Source organism: Procambarus clarkii, chromosome 77 (genome assembly GCF_040958095.1).
Source record: "Procambarus clarkii isolate CNS0578487 chromosome 77, FALCON_Pclarkii_2.0, whole genome shotgun sequence".
Taxonomy (NCBI): Eukaryota; Metazoa; Arthropoda; class Malacostraca; order Decapoda; family Cambaridae; genus Procambarus; species Procambarus clarkii.
The window spans coordinates 24,292,266-24,311,235 of NC_091226.1; positions in this window are offsets into that span (position 1 = coordinate 24,292,266).

Here is an 18,970-nt window from a genome sequence, read left to right on the forward strand (position 1 = left end):
GTCACTATTTTACCATATATGAGGATTTTAACTTCAAATCATAGAGCGAGGTTTCGTATTATTTAGATCCAAGAAAAGACATATGACAATGTTGTTTCCAATACAAATGATAAAAACCAATGTGTTTTCATTAGAATTAACTAAAATGTTAATGATTTTCCGTTTATATTACCGATGGAAGATGTACACAAAAACCGCTCTATTCCGGCTGAAACGTCGATGTATGCAATAAAAACAGAACTTCTCCCCTTTTCAATATCTTACTCAGTATTTTAACGAGAAACAAATAGTTGATTGAAAATGAAGTATTTAAGGTTATTATCTAATCAATTATGTGTTTGCATCATTTTTATCGTATATATAATGAATTAATACCCGTAAACTGAAAATTCACAAAAACGTGGAAAACGGCAAAATATTGCCTAAATAGATAATATTTTGTTTTAATCACATGAAGGAAAAGGAGATAATAAACGTCAAAATATTGCTAAATTCGATGATTTTTCGTACGAAACAAAATACAAGAAAACTTGCTTAAAACGCAATATTATGCGACATTCTGAGATTTCAAGGCCAAATCACATATCGTGATACTGCATGAAATAGTATCGAAATATTGGTGAAAATGAATATATTTACGTAATGTCAAACTACATGAAAAACGTTAAAAAAGTCACTATTTAACCATATTTGAGGATTTTAACTTCAAATCATAGAGCGAGGTTTCGTATTATTTAGATCCAAGAAAAGACATATGACAAGGTCATAATACAAATCCAATACAAATGATAAAACCAATCTGTTTTCATTAGAATTAACATTAGAATTAATTAGAATGTTCCTGATTTTCCGTTTATATTACCGATGGAAGATGTACACGTAAAACCGCTCTAATCCGGCTGAAACGTCGATATATGCAATAAAAGCAGAACTTCTCCCCTTTTCAATATCTTACTCAGTATTTTAACGAGAAACAAATAGTTGATTGAAAATGAAGTATTTAAGGTTATTATCTAATGAATTATGTGTTAGCATCATTTTTATCGTATATACCCATAAACTGAAAATTCACAAAAAAGTGGAAAAACGGCAAAATATTGCCTAATTCGATGATATTTTGTTTTAATCACATAGAGGAAAAGGGGACGATAAACTTCAAAATATTGCTAAATTCGATGATTTTTCGTAAGAAACAAAATGCAAGAAAACTTGCTTAAAATGCAATATTATGCGACATTCTGAGATTTGAAGGCCAAATCACATATCGTAATACTATATGAAATAGTATCGAAATATTGGTATAAATGTTTATATATTTACGTAAAATCACACTACATAAAAAAAGTGAAAAAAGTCACTAATATACCATACATGAGGATTTAAACTTCAAATCATAGAGCGAGGTTTCGTATTATTTAGATCCAAGAAAAGACATATGACAATGTTGTTTCCAATACAAATGATAAAAACCAATGTGTTTTCATTAGAATTAACTAAAATGTTCCTGATTTTCCGATTATATTACCGATGGAAGATGTACACGTAAAACCGCTCTAATCCGGCTGAAACGTCGATATATGCAATAAAACCCGAACTTCTCCCCTATTCAATATCCTACTCAGTATTTTAACGAGAAACAAATAGTTGAGTGAAAATGAAGTATTTAAGGTTAATTTCTAACTAATTATGTGTTTGCATCATTTTTATCGTATATTTAATGAATTAATACCCATAGACTGAAAATTCACAAAAACGTGGAAAAACCGCAAAATATTGCCTAATTCGATGATATTTTGTTTTAACCACATAGAGGAAAAGGGGATAATAAACGTCAAAATATTGCTAAATTCGATGATTTTTCGTAAGAAACAAAATGCAAGAAAACCTGCTTAAAATGCAATATTATGCGACATTCTGAGATTTGAAGGCCAAATCACATATCGTGATACTACATTAAATAGTATCGAAATATTGGTAAAAACGAATATATTTACGTAAAATCACACTACATGATAAACGTGAAAAAAGTCACTATTTTACCATATATGAGGATTTTAACTTCAAATCATAGAGCGAGGTTTCGTATTATTTAGATCCAAGAAAAGACATATGACAATGTTGTTTCCAATACAAATGATAAAAACCAATGTGTTTTCATTAGAACTAACTAAAATATTCCTGATTTTCCGTTTATATTACCGATGGAAGATGTACACGAAAACCGCTCTATTCCGGCTGAAATTTCGATATATGCAATAAAAACAGAACTTCTCCCCTTCTCAATATCTTACTCAGTATTTTAACGAGAAACAAATAGTTGATTGAAAATGAAGTATTTAAGGTTATTTTCAAATCAATTATGTGTTTGCATAATTTTTATCGTATATATAATGAATTGATACCCATAAACTGAAAATTCACAAAAACGTGGAAAAACGGCAAAATATTGCCTAAATCGATGATATTTTGTTTTAATCACATGAAGGAAAAGGAGATAATAAACGTCAAAATATTGCTAAATTCGATGATTTTTCGTACGAAACAAAATGCAAGAAAACTTGCTTAAAATGCAATATTATGCAACATTTTGAGATTTGAAGGCAAATCACATATCGTGATACTACATAAAATAGTATCGAACTATTGGTAAAAATGAATATAGTTACGTAATGTCAAACTATATGAGAAACGTGAAAAGTCACTATTTAACCATATTTGAGGATTTTAACTTCAAATCATAGAGCGAGGTTTCGTATTATTTAGATCCAATAAAAGACATATGACAAGGTTGTATCCAATACAAATGATAAAACCAATCTGTTTTCATTAGAATTAACATTAGAATTAATTAGAATGTTCCTGATTTTCCGTTTATATTACCGATGGAAGATGTAAACGTAAAACCGCTCTATTCCGGCTGAAACGTCCATATATGCAATAAAAACCGAACTTCTCCCCTTTTCAATATCCTACTCAGTATTTTAACGAGAAACAAATAGTTGATTGAAAATGAAGTATTTAAGGTTAATTTCCAATCAATTATGTGTTTGCATCATTTTTGTTGTATATTTAATGAATTTATACACAAAGACTAAAAAATTCACAAAAACGTGGAAAAACGGCAAAATATTGCCTAATTCGATGATATTTTGTTTAAATTACATGAAGGAAAAGGAGATGATAAACGTCAAAATATTGCTAAATTCGATGATTTTTCGTACGAAACAAAATGCAAGAAAACTTGCTTAAAATGCAATATTATGCGAAATTCTGAGATTTGAAGGCCAAATCACATATCATGATACTACATGAAATAGTATCGAAATATTGGTAAAAACGAATATATTTACGTAAAATCACACTACTTAAAAAACGTGAAAAAGGTCACTATTTTACCATATATGAGGATTTTAACTTCAAATCATAGAGCGAGGTTTCGTATTATTTAGATCCAAGAAAAGACATATGACAATGTTGTTTCCAATACAAATGATAAAAACCAATGTGTTTTCATTAGAATTAACTAAAATGTTCATGATTTTCCGTTTATATTACCGATGGAAGATGTACACAAAAACCGCTCTATTCCGGCTGAAACGTCGATGTATGCAATAAAAACAGAACTTCTCCCCTTTTCAATATCTTACTCAGTATTTTAACGAGAAACAAATAGTTGATTGAAAATGAAGTATTTAAGGTTATTATCTAATCAATTATGTGTTTGCATCATTTTTATCGTATATATAATGAATTAATACCCGTAAACTGAAAATTCACAAAAACGTGGAAAACGGCAAAATATTGCCTAAATAGATAATATTTTGTTTTAATCACATGAAGGAAAAGGAGATAATAAACGTCAAAATATTGCTAAATTCGATGATTTTTCGTACGAAACAAAATACAAGAAAACTTGCTTAAAACGCAATATTATGCGACATTCTGAGATTTCAAGGCCAAATCACATATCGTGATACTGCATGAAATAGTATCGAAATATTGGTGAAAATGAATATATTTACGTAATGTCAAACTACATGAAAAACGTTAAAAAAGTCACTATTTAACCATATTTGAGGATTTTAACTTCAAATCATAGAGCGAGGTTTCGTATTATTTAGATCCAAGAAAAGACATATGACAAGGTCATAATACAAATCCAATACAAATGATAAAACCAATCTGTTTTCATTAGAATTAACATTAGAATTAATTAGAATGTTCCTGATTTTCCGTTTATATTACCGATGGAAGATGTACACGTAAAACCGCTCTAATCCGGGTGAAACGTCGATATATGCAATAAAAGCAGAACTTCTCCCCTTTTCAATATCTTACTCAGTATTTTAACGAGAAACAAATAGTTGATTGAAAATGAAGTATTTAAGGTTATTATCTAATGAATTATGTGTTAGCATCATTTTTATCGTATATACCCATAAACTGAAAATTCACAAAAAAGTGGAAAAACGGCAAAATATTGCCTAATTCGATGATATTTTGTTTTAATCACATAGAGGAAAAGGGGACGATAAACTTCAAAATATTGCTAAATTCGATGATTTTTCGTAAGAAACAAAATGCAAGAAAACTTGCTTAAAATGCAATATTATGCGACATTCTGAGATTTGAAGGCCAAATCACATATCGTAATACTATATGAAATAGTATCGAAATATTGGTATAAATGTTTATATATTTACGTAAAATCACACTACATAAAAAAAGTGAAAAAAGTCACTAATATACCATACATGAGGATTTAAACTTCAAATCATAGAGCGAGGTTTCGTATTATTTAGATCCAAGAAAAGACATATGACAATATTGTTTCCAATACAAATGATAAAAACCAATGTGTTTTCATTAGAATTAACTAAAATGTTCCTGATTTTCCGATTATATTACCGATGGAAGATGTACACGTAAAACCGCTCTAATCCGGCTGAAACGTCGATATATGCAATAAAAACCGAACTTCTCCCCTATTCAATATCCTACTCAGTATTTTAACGAGAAACAAATAGTTGAGTGAAAATGAAGTATTTAAGGTTAATTTCTAACTAATTATGTGTTTGCATCATTTTTATCGTATATTTAATGAATTAATACCCATAGACTGAAAATTCACAAAAACGTGGAAAAACCGCAAAATATTCCCTAATTCGATGATATTTTGTTTTAACCACATAGAGGAAAAGGGGATAATAAACGTCAAAATATTGCTAAATTCGATGATTTTTCGTAAGAAACAAAATGCAAGAAAACCTGCTTAAAATGCAATATTATGCGACATTCTGAGATTTGAAGGCCAAATCACATATCGTGATACTACATTAAATAGTATCGAAATATTGGTAAAAACGAATATATTTACGTAAAATCACACTACATGATAAACGTGAAAAAAGTCACTATTTTACCATATATGAGGATTTTAACTTCAAATCATAGAGCGAGGTTTCGTATTATTTAGATCCAAGAAAAGACATATGACAATGTTGTTTCCAATACAAATGATAAAAACCAATGTGTTTTCATTAGAATTAACTAAAATATTCCTGATTTTCCGTTTATATTACCGATGGAAGATGTACACGAAAACCGCTCTATTCCGGCTGAAATTTCGATATATGCAATAAAAACAGAACTTCTCCCCTTCTCAATATCTTACTCAGTATTTTAACGAGAAACAAATAGTTGATTGAAAATGAAGTATTTAAGGTTATTTTCAAATCAATTATGTGTTTGCATAATTTTTATCGTATATATAATGAATTGATACCCATAAACTGAAAATTCACAAAAACGTGGAAAAACGGCAAAATATTGCCTAAATCGATGATATTTTGTTTTAATCACATGAAGGAAAAGGAGATAATAAACGTCAAAATATTGCTAAATTCGATGATTTTTCGTACGAAACAAAATGCAAGAAAACTTGCTTAAAATGCAATATTATGCAACATTTTGAGATTTGAAGGCAAATCACATATCGTGATACTACATAAAATAGTATCGAACTATTGGTAAAAATGAATATAGTTACGTAATGTCAAACTATATGAGAAACGTGAAAAGTCACTATTTAACCATATTTGAGGATTTTAACTTCAAATCATAGAGCGAGGTTTCGTATTATTTAGATCCAATAAAAGACATATGACAAGGTTGTATCCAATACAAATGATAAAACCAATCTGTTTTCATTAGAATTAACATTAGAATTAATTAGAATGTTCCTGATTTTCCGTTTATATTACCGATGGAAGATGTAAACGTAAAACCGCTCTATTCCGGCTGAAACGTCCATATATGCAATAAAAACCGAACTTCTCCCCTTTTCAATATCCTACTCAGTATTTTAACGAGAAACAAATAGTTGATTGAAAATGAAGTATTTAAGGTTAATTTCCAATCAATTATGTGTTTGCATCATTTTTGTTGTATATTTAATGAATTTATACACAAAGACTAAAAAATTCACAAAAACGTGGAAAAACGGCAAAATATTGCCTAATTCGATGATATTTTGTTTAAATTACATGAAGGAAAAGGAGATGATAAACGTCAAAATATTGCTAAATTCGATGATTTTTCGTACGAAACAAAATGCAAGAAAACTTGCTTAAAATGCAATATTATGCGAAATTCTGAGATTTGAAGGCCAAATCACATATCATGATACTACATGAAATAGTATCGAAATATTGGTAAAAACGAATATATTTACGTAAAATCACACTACTTAAAAAACGTGAAAAAGGTCACTATTTTACCATATATGAGGATTTTAACTTCAAATCATAGAGCGAGGTTTCGTATTATTTAGATCCAAGAAAAGACATATGACAATGTTGTTTCCAATACAAATGATAAAAACCAATGTGTTTTCATTAGAATTAACTAAAATGTTCATGATTTTCCGTTTATATTACCGATGGAAGATGTACACAAAAACCGCTCTATTCCGGCTGAAACGTCGATGTATGCAATAAAAACAGAACTTCTCCCCTTTTCAATATCTTACTCAGTATTTTAACGAGAAACAAATAGTTGATTGAAAATGAAGTATTTAAGGTTATTATCTAATCAATTATGTGTTTGCATCATTTTTATCGTATATATAATGAATTAATACCCGTAAACTGAAAATTCACAAAAACGTGGAAAACGGCAAAATATTGCCTAAATAGATAATATTTTGTTTTAATCACATGAAGGAAAAGGAGATAATAAACGTCAAAATATTGCTAAATTCGATGATTTTTCGTACGAAACAAAATACAAGAAAACTTGCTTAAAACGCAATATTATGCGACATTCTGAGATTTCAAGGCCAAATCACATATCGTGATACTGCATGAAATAGTATCGAAATATTGGTGAAAATGAATATATTTACGTAATGTCAAACTACATGAAAAACGTTAAAAAAGTCACTATTTAACCATATTTGAGGATTTTAACTTCAAATCATAGAGCGAGGTTTCGTATTATTTAGATCCAAGAAAAGACATATGACAAGGTCATAATACAAATCCAATACAAATGATAAAACCAATCTGTTTTCATTAGAATTAACATTAGAATTAATTAGAATGTTCCTGATTTTCCGTTTATATTACCGATGGAAGATGTACACGTAAAACCGCTCTAATCCGGCTGAAACGTCGATATATGCAATAAAAGCAGAACTTCTCCCCTTTTCAATATCTTACTCAGTATTTTAACGAGAAACAAATAGTTGATTGAAAATGAAGTATTTAAGGTTATTATCTAATGAATTATGTGTTAGCATCATTTTTATCGTATATACCCATAAACTGAAAATTCACAAAAAAGTGGAAAAACGGCAAAATATTGCCTAATTCGATGATATTTTGTTTTAATCACATAGAGGAAAAGGGGACGATAAACTTCAAAATATTGCTAAATTCGATGATTTTTCGTAAGAAACAAAATGCAAGAAAACTTGCTTAAAATGCAATATTATGCGACATTCTGAGATTTGAAGGCCAAATCACATATCGTAATACTATATGAAATAGTATCGAAATATTGGTATAAATGTTTATATATTTACGTAAAATCACACTACATAAAAAAAGTGAAAAAAGTCACTAATATACCATACATGAGGATTTAAACTTCAAATCATAGAGCGAGGTTTCGTATTATTTAGATCCAAGAAAAGACATATGACAATATTGTTTCCAATACAAATGATAAAAACCAATGTGTTTTCATTAGAATTAACTAAAATGTTCCTGATTTTCCGATTATATTACCGATGGAAGATGTACACGTAAAACCGCTCTAATCCGGCTGAAACGTCGATATATGCAATAAAAACCGAACTTCTCCCCTATTCAATATCCTACTCAGTATTTTAACGAGAAACAAATAGTTGAGTGAAAATGAAGTATTTAAGGTTAATTTCTAACTAATTATGTGTTTGCATCATTTTTATCGTATATTTAATGAATTAATACCCATAGACTGAAAATTCACAAAAACGTGGAAAAACCGCAAAATATTGCCTAATTCGATGATATTTTGTTTTAACCACATAGAGGAAAAGGGGATAATAAACGTCAAAATATTGCTAAATTCGATGATTTTTCGTAAGAAACAAAATGCAAGAAAACCTGCTTAAAATGCAATATTATGCGACATTCTGAGATTTGAAGGCCAAATCACATATCGTGATACTACATTAAATAGTATCGAAATATTGGTAAAAACGAATATATTTACGTAAAATCACACTACATGATAAACGTGAAAAAAGTCACTATTTTACCATATATGAGGATTTTAACTTCAAATCATAGAGCGAGGTTTCGTATTATTTAGATCCAAGAAAAGACATATGACAATGTTGTTTCCAATACAAATGATAAAAACCAATGTGTTTTCATTAGAATTAACTAAAATATTCCTGATTTTCCGTTTATATTACCGATGGAAGATGTACACGAAAACAGCTCTATTCCGGCTGAAATTTCGATATATGCAATAAAAACAGAACTTCTCCCCTTCTCAATATCTTACTCAGTATTTTAACGAGAAACAAATAGTTGATTGAAAATGAAGTATTTAAGGTTATTTTCAAATCAATTATGTGTTTGCATAATTTTTATCGTATATATAATGAATTGATACCCATAAACTGAAAATTCACAAAAACGTGGAAAAACGGCAAAATATTGCCTAAATCGATGATATTTTGTTTTAATCACATGAAGGAAAAGGAGATAATAAACGTCAAAATATTGCTAAATTCGATGATTTTTCGTACGAAACAAAATGCAAGAAAACTTGCTTAAAATGCAATATTATGCAACATTTTGAGATTTGAAGGCAAATCACATATCGTGATACTACATAAAATAGTATCGAACTATTGGTAAAAATGAATATAGTTACGTAATGTCAAACTATATGAGAAACGTGAAAAGTCACTATTTAACCATATTTGAGGATTTTAACTTCAAATCATAGAGCGAGGTTTCGTATTATTTAGATCCAATAAAAGACATATGACAAGGTTGTATCCAATACAAATGATAAAACCAATCTGTTTTCATTAGAATTAACATTAGAATTAATTAGAATGTTCCTGATTTTCCGTTTATATTACCGATGGAAGATGTAAACGTAAAACCGCTCTATTCCGGCTGAAACGTCGATATATGCAATAAAAACCGAACTTCTCCCCTTTTCAATATCCTACTCAGTATTTTAACGAGAAACAAATAGTTGATTGAAAATGAAGTATTTAAGGTTAATTTCCAATCAATTATGTGTTTGCATCATTTTTATTGTATATTTAATGAATTTATACTCAAAGACTAAAAAATTCACAAAAACGTGGAAAAACGGCAAAATATTGCCTAATTCGATGATATTTTGTTTAAATTACATGAAGGAAAAGGAGATGATAAACGTCAAAATATTGCTAAATTCGATGATTTTTCGTACGAAACAAAATGCAAGAAAACTTGCTTAAAATGCAATATTATGCGAAATTCTGAGATTTGAAGGCCAAATCACATATCATGATACTACATTAAATAGTATCGAAATATTGGTAAAAACGAATATATTTACGTAAAATCACACTACTTGAAAAACGTGAAAAAGGTCACTATTTTACCATATATGAGGATTTTAACTTCAAATCATAGAGCGAGGTTTCGTATTATTTAGATCCAAGAAAAGACATATGACAATGTTGTTTCCAATACAAATGATAAAAACCAATGTGTTTTCATTAGAATTAACTAAAATGTTCCTGATTTTCCGTTTATATTACCGATGGAAGATGTACACGAAAACCGCTCTATTCCGGCTGAAACGTCGATGTATGCAATAAAAACAGAACTTCTCCCCTTTTCAATATCTTACTCAGTATTTTAACGAGAAACAAATAGTTGATTGAAAATGAAGTATTTAAGGTTATTATCTAATCAATTATGTGTTTGCATCATTTTTATCGTATATATAATGAATTAATACCCATAAACTGAAAATTCACAAAAACGTGGAAAACGGCAAAATATTGCTTAATAGATAATATTTTGTTTTAATCACATGAAGGAAAAGGAGATAATAAACGTCAAAATATTGCTAAATTCGATGATTTTTCGTACGAAACAAAATACAAGAAAACTTGCTTAAAACGCAATATTATGCGACATTCTGAGATTTCAAGGCCAAATCACATATCGTGATACTGCATGAAATAGTATCGAAATATTGGTGAAAATGAATATATTTACGTAATGTCAAACTACATGAAAAACGTTAAAAAAGTCACTATTTAACCATATTTGAGGATTTTAACTTCAAATCATAGAGCGAGGTTTCGTATTATTTAGATCCAAGAAAAGACATATGACAAGGTTGTTTCCAATACAAATGATAAAACCAATCTGTTTTCATTAGAATTAACATTAGAATTAATTAGAATGTTCCTGATTTTCCGTTTATATTACCGATGGAAGATGTACACGTAAAACCGCTCTAATCCGGCTGAAACGTCGATATATGCAATAAAAGCAGAACTTCTCCCCTTTTCAATATCTTACTCAGTATTTTAACGAGAAACAAATAGTTGATTGAAAATTAAGTATTTAAGGTTATTATCTAATGAATTATGTGTTAGCATCATTTTTATCGTATATACCCATAAACTGAAAATTCACAAAAAAGTGGAAAAACGGCAAAATATTGCCTAATTCGATGATATTTTGTTTTAATCACATAGAGGAAAAGGGGGCGATAAACTTCAAAATATTGCTAAATTCGATGATTTTTCGTAAGAAACAAAATGCAAGAAAACTTGCTTAAAATGCAATATTATGCGACATTCTGAGATTTGAAGGCCAAATCACATATCGTAATACTATATGAAATAGTATCGAAATATTGGTATAAACGTTTATATATTTACGTAAAATCACACTACATAAAAAAAGTGAAAAAAGTCACTAATATACCATATATGAGGATTTAAACTTCAAATCATAGAGCGAGGTTTCGTATTATTTAGATCCAAGAAAAGACATATGACAATGTTGTTTCCAATACAAATGATAAAAACCAATGTGTTTTCATTAGAATTAACTAAAATGTTCCTGATTTTCCGTTTATATTACCGATGGAAGATGTACACGTAAAACCGCTCTAATCCGGCTGAAACGTCGATGTATGCAATAAAAACCGAACTTCTCCCCTATTCAATATCCTACTCAGTATTTTAACGAGAAACAAATAGTTGAGTGAAAATGAAGTATTTAAGGTTAATTTCTAACTAATTATGTGTTTGCATCATTTTTATCGTATATTTAAAGAATTAATACCCATAGACTGAAAATTCACAAAAACGTGGAAAAGCCGCAAAATATTGCCTAATTCGATGATATTTTGTTTTAACCACATAGAGGAAAAGGGGATAATAAACGTCAAAATATTGCTAAATTCGATTATTTTTCGTAAGAAACAAAATGCAAGAAAACCTGCTTAAAATGCAATATTATGCGACATTCTGAGATTTGAAGGCCAAATCACATATCGTGATACTACATTAAATAGTATCGAAATATTGGTAAAAACGAATATATTTACGTAAAATCACACTACATGAAAAACGTGAAAAAAATCACTATTTTACCATATATGAGGATTTTAACTTCAAATCATAGAGCGAGGTTTCGTATTATTTAGATCCAAGAAAAGACATATGACAATGTTGTTTCCAATACAAATGATAAAAACCAATGTGTTTTCATTAGAATTAACTAAAATGTTCCTGATTTTCCGTTTATATTACCGATGGAAGATGTACACGAAAACCGCTCTATTCCGGCTGAAATTTCGATATATGCAATAAAAACAGAACTTCTCCCCTTCTCAATATCTTACTCAGTATTTTAACGAGAAACAAATAGTTGATTGAAAATGAAGTATTTAAGGTTATTTTCAAATCAATTTTGTGTTTGCATCATTTTTATCGTATATATAATGAATTGATACCCATAAACTGAAAATTCACAAAAACGTGGAAAAACGGCAAAATATTGCCTAAATCGATGATATTTTGTTTTAATCACATGTAGGAAAAGGCGATAATAAACGTCAAAATATTGCTAAATTCGATGATTTTTCGTACGAAACAAAATGCAAGAAAACTTGCTTAAAATGCAATATTATGCAATATTTTGAGATTTGAAGGCAAATCACATATCGTGATACTACATAAAATAGTATCGAACTATTGGTAAAAATGAATATAGTTACGTAATGTCAAACTATATGAGAAACGTGAAAAGTCACTATTTAACCATATTTGAGGATTTTAACTTCAAATCATAGAGCGAGGTTTCGTATTATTTAGATCCAATAAAAGACATATGACAAGGTTGTATCCAATACAAATGATAAAACCAATCTGTTTTCATTAGAATTAACATTAGAATTAATTAGAATGTTCCTGATTTTCCGTTTATATTACCGATGGAAGATGTAAACGTAAAACCGCTCTAATCCGGCTGAAACGTCGATATATGCAATAAAAACCGAACTTCTCCCCTTTTCAATATCCTACTCAGTATTTTAACGAGAAACAAATAGTTGATTGAAAATGAAGTATTTAAGGTTAATTTCCAATCAATTATGTGTTTGCATCATTTTTATTGTATATTTAATGAATTTATACACAAAGACTAAAAAATTCACAAAAACGTGGAAAAACGGCAAAATATTGCCTAATTCGATGATATTTTGTTTAAATCACATGAAGGAAAAGGAGATGATAAACGTCAAAATATTGCTAAATTCGATGATTTTTCGTACGAAACAAAATGCAAGAAAACTTGCTTAAAATGCAATATTATGCGAAATTCTGAGATTTGAAGGCCAAATCACATATCGTGATACTACATGAAATAGTATCGAAATATTGGTAAAAACGAATATATTTACGTAAAATCACACTACTTGAAAAACGTGAAAAAAGTCACTATTTTACCATATATGAGGATTTTAACTTCAAATCATAGAGCGAGGTTTCGTATTATTTAGATCCAAGAAAAGACATATGACAATGTTGTTTCCAATACAAATGATAAAAACCAATGTGTTTTCATTAGAATTAACTAAAATGTTCCTGATTTTCCGTTTATATTACCAATGGAAGATGTACACGAAAACCGCTCTATTCCGGCTGAAACGTCGATATATGCAATAAAAACAGAACTTCTCCCCTTTTCAATATCCTACTCAGTATTTTAACGAGAAACAAATAGTTGATTGAAAATGAAGTATTTAGGGTTATTATCTAATCAATTATGTGTTTGCATCATTTTTATCGTATATATAATGAATTAATACCCATAAACTGAAAATTCACAGAAACGTGGAAAAACGGCAAAATATTGCCTAATTCGATGATATTTTGTTTAAATCACATAAAGGAAAAGGGGGATGATAAACGTCAAAATATTGCTAAATTCGAAGATTTTTCGTACGAAACAAAATGCAAGAAAACTTGCTTAAAATGCAATATTATGCGACATTCTGAGATTTCAAGGCCAAATCACATATCGTGATACTACATAAAATAGTATCGAAATATTGGTAAAAATGAATATATTTACGTAATGTCAAACTACATGAAAAACGTGAAAAAAGTCGCTATTTAACCATATATGAGGATTTTAACTTCAAATCATAGAGCGAGGTTTCGTATTATTTAGATACAAGAAAAGACATATGACAATGTTGTTTCCAATACAAATGATAAAAACCAATGTGTTTTCATTAGAATTAATTAAAATGTTCCTGATTTTCCGTTAATATTACCGATGGAAGATGTACACGAAAACCGCTCTATTCCGGCTGAAATGTCGATATATGCAATAAAAACAGAACTTCTCCCCTTTTCAATATCTTACTCAGTATTTTAACGAGAAACAAATAGTTTATTGAAAATGAAGTATTTAAGGTTATTATCTAATCAATTATGTGTTTGCATCATTTTTATCGTATATAAAATGAATTAATACCTATAAACTGAAAATTCACAGAAACGTGGAAAAACGGCAAAATATTGCCTAATTCGATGATATTTTGTTTAAATCACATGAAGGAAAAGATGATAAACGTCAAAATATTGCTAAATTCGATGATTTTTCGTACGAAACAAAATGCAAGAAAACTTACTTAAAATGCAATATTATGCGAAATTCCGAGATTTGAAGGCCAAATCACATCGTGATACAACATGAAATAGTATCGAAATATTGGTAAAAACGAATATATTTACGTAAAATCACACTACTTGAAAAACGTGAAAAAAGTCACTATTTTACCATATATGAGGATTTTAACTTCAAATCATAGAGCGAGGTTTCGTATTATTTAGATCCAAGAAAAGACATGACAATGTTGTTTCCGATACAAATGATAAAAACCAATGTGTTTTCATTAGAATTAACTAAAATGTTCCTGATTTTCCGTTTATATTACCGATGGAAGATGTACACGAAAACCGCTCTATTCCGGCTGAAATTTCGATATATGCAATAAAAACAGAACTTCTCCCCTTTTAAATATCTTACTCAGTATTTTAACGAGAAACAAATAGTTGATTGAAAATGAAGTATTTAAGGTTATTATCAAATCAATTATGTGTTTGCATCATTTTTATCGTATATATAATGAATTGAGACCCATAAACTGAAAATTCACAAAAACGTGGAAAAACGGCAAAATATTGCCTAATTCGATGATATTTTGTTTTAATCACATGAAGGAAAAGGAGATAATAAACTTCAAAATATTGCTAAATTCGATGATTTTTCGTACGAAACAAAATGCAAGAAAACTTCCTTAAAATGCAATATTATGCAACATTTTGAGATTTGAAGGCAAATCACATATCGTGATACTACATAAAATAGTATCGAAATATTGGTAAAAATGAATATATTTACGTAATGTCAAACTATATGAGAAACGTGAAAACAGTCACTATTTAACCATATTTGAGGATTTTAACTTCAAATCATAGAGCGAGGTTTCGTATTATTTAGATCCAAGAAAAGACATATGACAAGGTTGTATCCAATACAAATGATAAAACCAATCTGTTTTCATTAGAATTAACATTAGAATTAATTAGAATGTTCCTGATTTCCCGTTTATATTACCGATGGAAGATGTACACGTAAAACCGCTCTAATCCGGCTGAAACGTCGATATATGCAATAAAAACCTAACTTCTCCCCTTTTCAATATCCTACTCAGTATTTTAACGAGAAACAAATAGTTGATTGAAAATGAAGTATTTAAGGTTAATTTCCAATCAATTATGTGTTTGCATCATTTTTATTGTATATTTAATGAATTAATACACAAAGACTGAAAATTCACAAAAACGTGGAAAAACGGCAAAATATTGCCTAATTCGATGATATTTTGTTTAAATCACATGAAGGAAAAGGAGATGATAAACGTCAAAATATTGCTAAATTCGATGATTTTTCGTACGAAACAAAATGCCAGAAAACTTGCTTAAAATGCAATATTATGCGACATTCTGAGATTTGAAGGCCAAATCACATATCGTGATACTACATGAAATAGTATCGAAATATTGGTAAAAATGAATATATTTACGTAATGTCAAACTACTTGAAAAACGTGAAAAAAGTCACTATTTAACCATATATAAGGATTTTAACTTCAAATCATAGAGCGAGGTTTCGTATTATTTAGATCCAAGAAAAGATATATGACAATGTTGTTTCCAATACAAAAGATAAAAACCAATGTGTTTTCAATAGAATTAATTAAAATGTTCCTGATTTTCCGTTTATATTACCGATGGAAGATGTACACGAAAACCGCTCTATTCCGGCTGAAATTTCGATATATGCAATAAAAACAGAACTTCTCCCCTTTTCAATATCTTACTCAGTATTTTAACGAGAAACAAATAGTTGATTGAAAATGAAGTATTTAAGGTTATTTTCTAATCAATTATGTGTTTGCATCATTTTTATCGTATATATAATGAATAAAAACCCATAAACTGAAAATTCACAAAAACGTGGAAAAACGGCAAAATATTGTCTAATTCGATGATATTTTGTTTTAATAACATGAAGGAAAAGGAGATAATAAACGTCAAAATATTGCTAAATTCGATGATTTTTCGTACGAAACAAAATTCAAGAAAACTTGCTTAAAATGCAATATTTTGCGACATTCTGAGATTTCAAGGCCAAATCACATATCGTGATACTACATGAAATAGTATCGAAATATTGGTAAAAATGAATATATATACGTAATGTCAAACTACATGAAAAACGTGAAAAAAGTCACTATTTAACCATATTTGAGGATTTTAACTTCAAATCATAGAGCGAGGTTTCGTATTATTTAGATCCAAGAAAAGACATATAACAAGGCTGTTTCCAATACAAATGATAAAACCAATCTGTTTTCATTAGAATTAACATTAGAATTAATTAGAATGTTCCTGATTTTCCGTTTATATTACCGATGGAAGATGTACACGTAAAACCGCTCTAATCCGGCTGAAACGTCGATATATGCAATAAAAACCTAACTTCTCCCCTTTTCAATATCCTACTCAGTATTTTAACGAGAAACAAATAGTTGATTGAAAATGAAGTATTTAAGGTTAATTTCCAATCAATTATGTGTTTGCATCATTTTTATCGTATATATAATGAATTAATACCCATAAACTGAAAATTCACAGAAACGTGGAAAAACGGCAAAATATTGCCTAATTCGATGATATATTGTTTAAATCACATAAAGGAAAAGGGGGATGATAAACGTCAAAATATTGCTAAATTCGAAGATTTTTCGTACGAAACAAAATGCAAGAAAACTTGCTTAAAATGCAATATTATGCGACATTCTGAGATTTCAAGGCCAAATCACATATCGTGATACTACATAAAATAGTATCGAAATATTGGTAAAAATGAATATATTTACGTAATGTCAAACTACATGAAAAACGTGAAAAAAGTCGCTATTTAACCATATATGAGGATTTTAACTTCAAATCATAGAGCGAGGTTTCGTATTATTTAGATCCAAGAAAAGACATATGACAATGTTGTTTCCAATACAAATGATAAAAACCAATGTGTTTTCATTAGAATTAAATAAATGTTCTTGATTTTCCGTTTATATTACCGATGGAAGATGTACACGAAAACCGCTCTATTCCGGCTGAAACGTCGATATATGCAATAAAAACAGAACTTCTCCCCTTTTCAATATTCTACTCAGTATTTTAACGAGAAACAAATAGTTGATTGAAAATGAAGTATTTAAGGTTATTATCTAATCAATTATGTGTTTGCATCATTTTTATCGTATATATACTGAATTAATACCCATAAACTGTAAATTTTCAAAAACGTGGAAAAACGGCAAAATATTGCCTAAATCGATGATATTTTGTTTTAATCACATGAAGGAAAAGGAGATAATAAACGTAAAAATAGTGCTAAATTCGATGATTTTTCGTACGAAACAAAATACAAGAAAACCTGCTTCAAATGCAATATTATGCGACATTCTGAGATTTCAAGGCCAAATCACATATCGTGATACTACATGAAATAGTATCGAAATATTGGTGAAAATGAACATATTTACGTAATGTCAAACTACATGAAAATCGTGAAAAAAGTCACTATTTACCCTTATATGAGGATTTTAACTTCAAATCATAGAGCGAGGTTTCGTATTATTTAGATCCAAGAAAAGACATATGACAAGGTTGTATCCAATACAAATGATAAAGCCAATCTGTTTTCATTAGAATTAACATTAGAATTAATTAGAATGTTCCTGATTTTCCGTTTATATTACCGATGGAAGATGTACACGAAAACCGCTCTAATACGGCTGAAACGTCGATATATGCAATAAAAACAGAACTTCTCCCCTTTTCAATATCCTACTCAGTATTTTAACGAGAAACAAATAGTTGATTGCAAATGAAGTATTTAAGGTTAATTTCCAATCAATTATGTGCTTGCATCATTTTTATTGTATATTTAATGAATTAATACCCATAAACTGAAAATTCACAGAAACGTGGAAAAACGGCAAAATATTGCCTAATTCGATGATATTTTGTTTAAATCACATAGAGGAAAAGGAGATGATAAACGTCAAAATATTGCTAAATTCGATGATATTTCGTACGAAACAAAATGCAAGAAAACTTGCTTAAAATGCAATATTAAGCGACATTCTGAGATTTGAAGGCCAAATCACATATCGTGATACTACATGAAATAGTATCGAAATATTGGTAAAAATGAATATATTTACGTAATGTCAAACTACTTGAAAAACGTGAAAAAAGTCACTATTGAACCATATATAAGGATTTTAACTT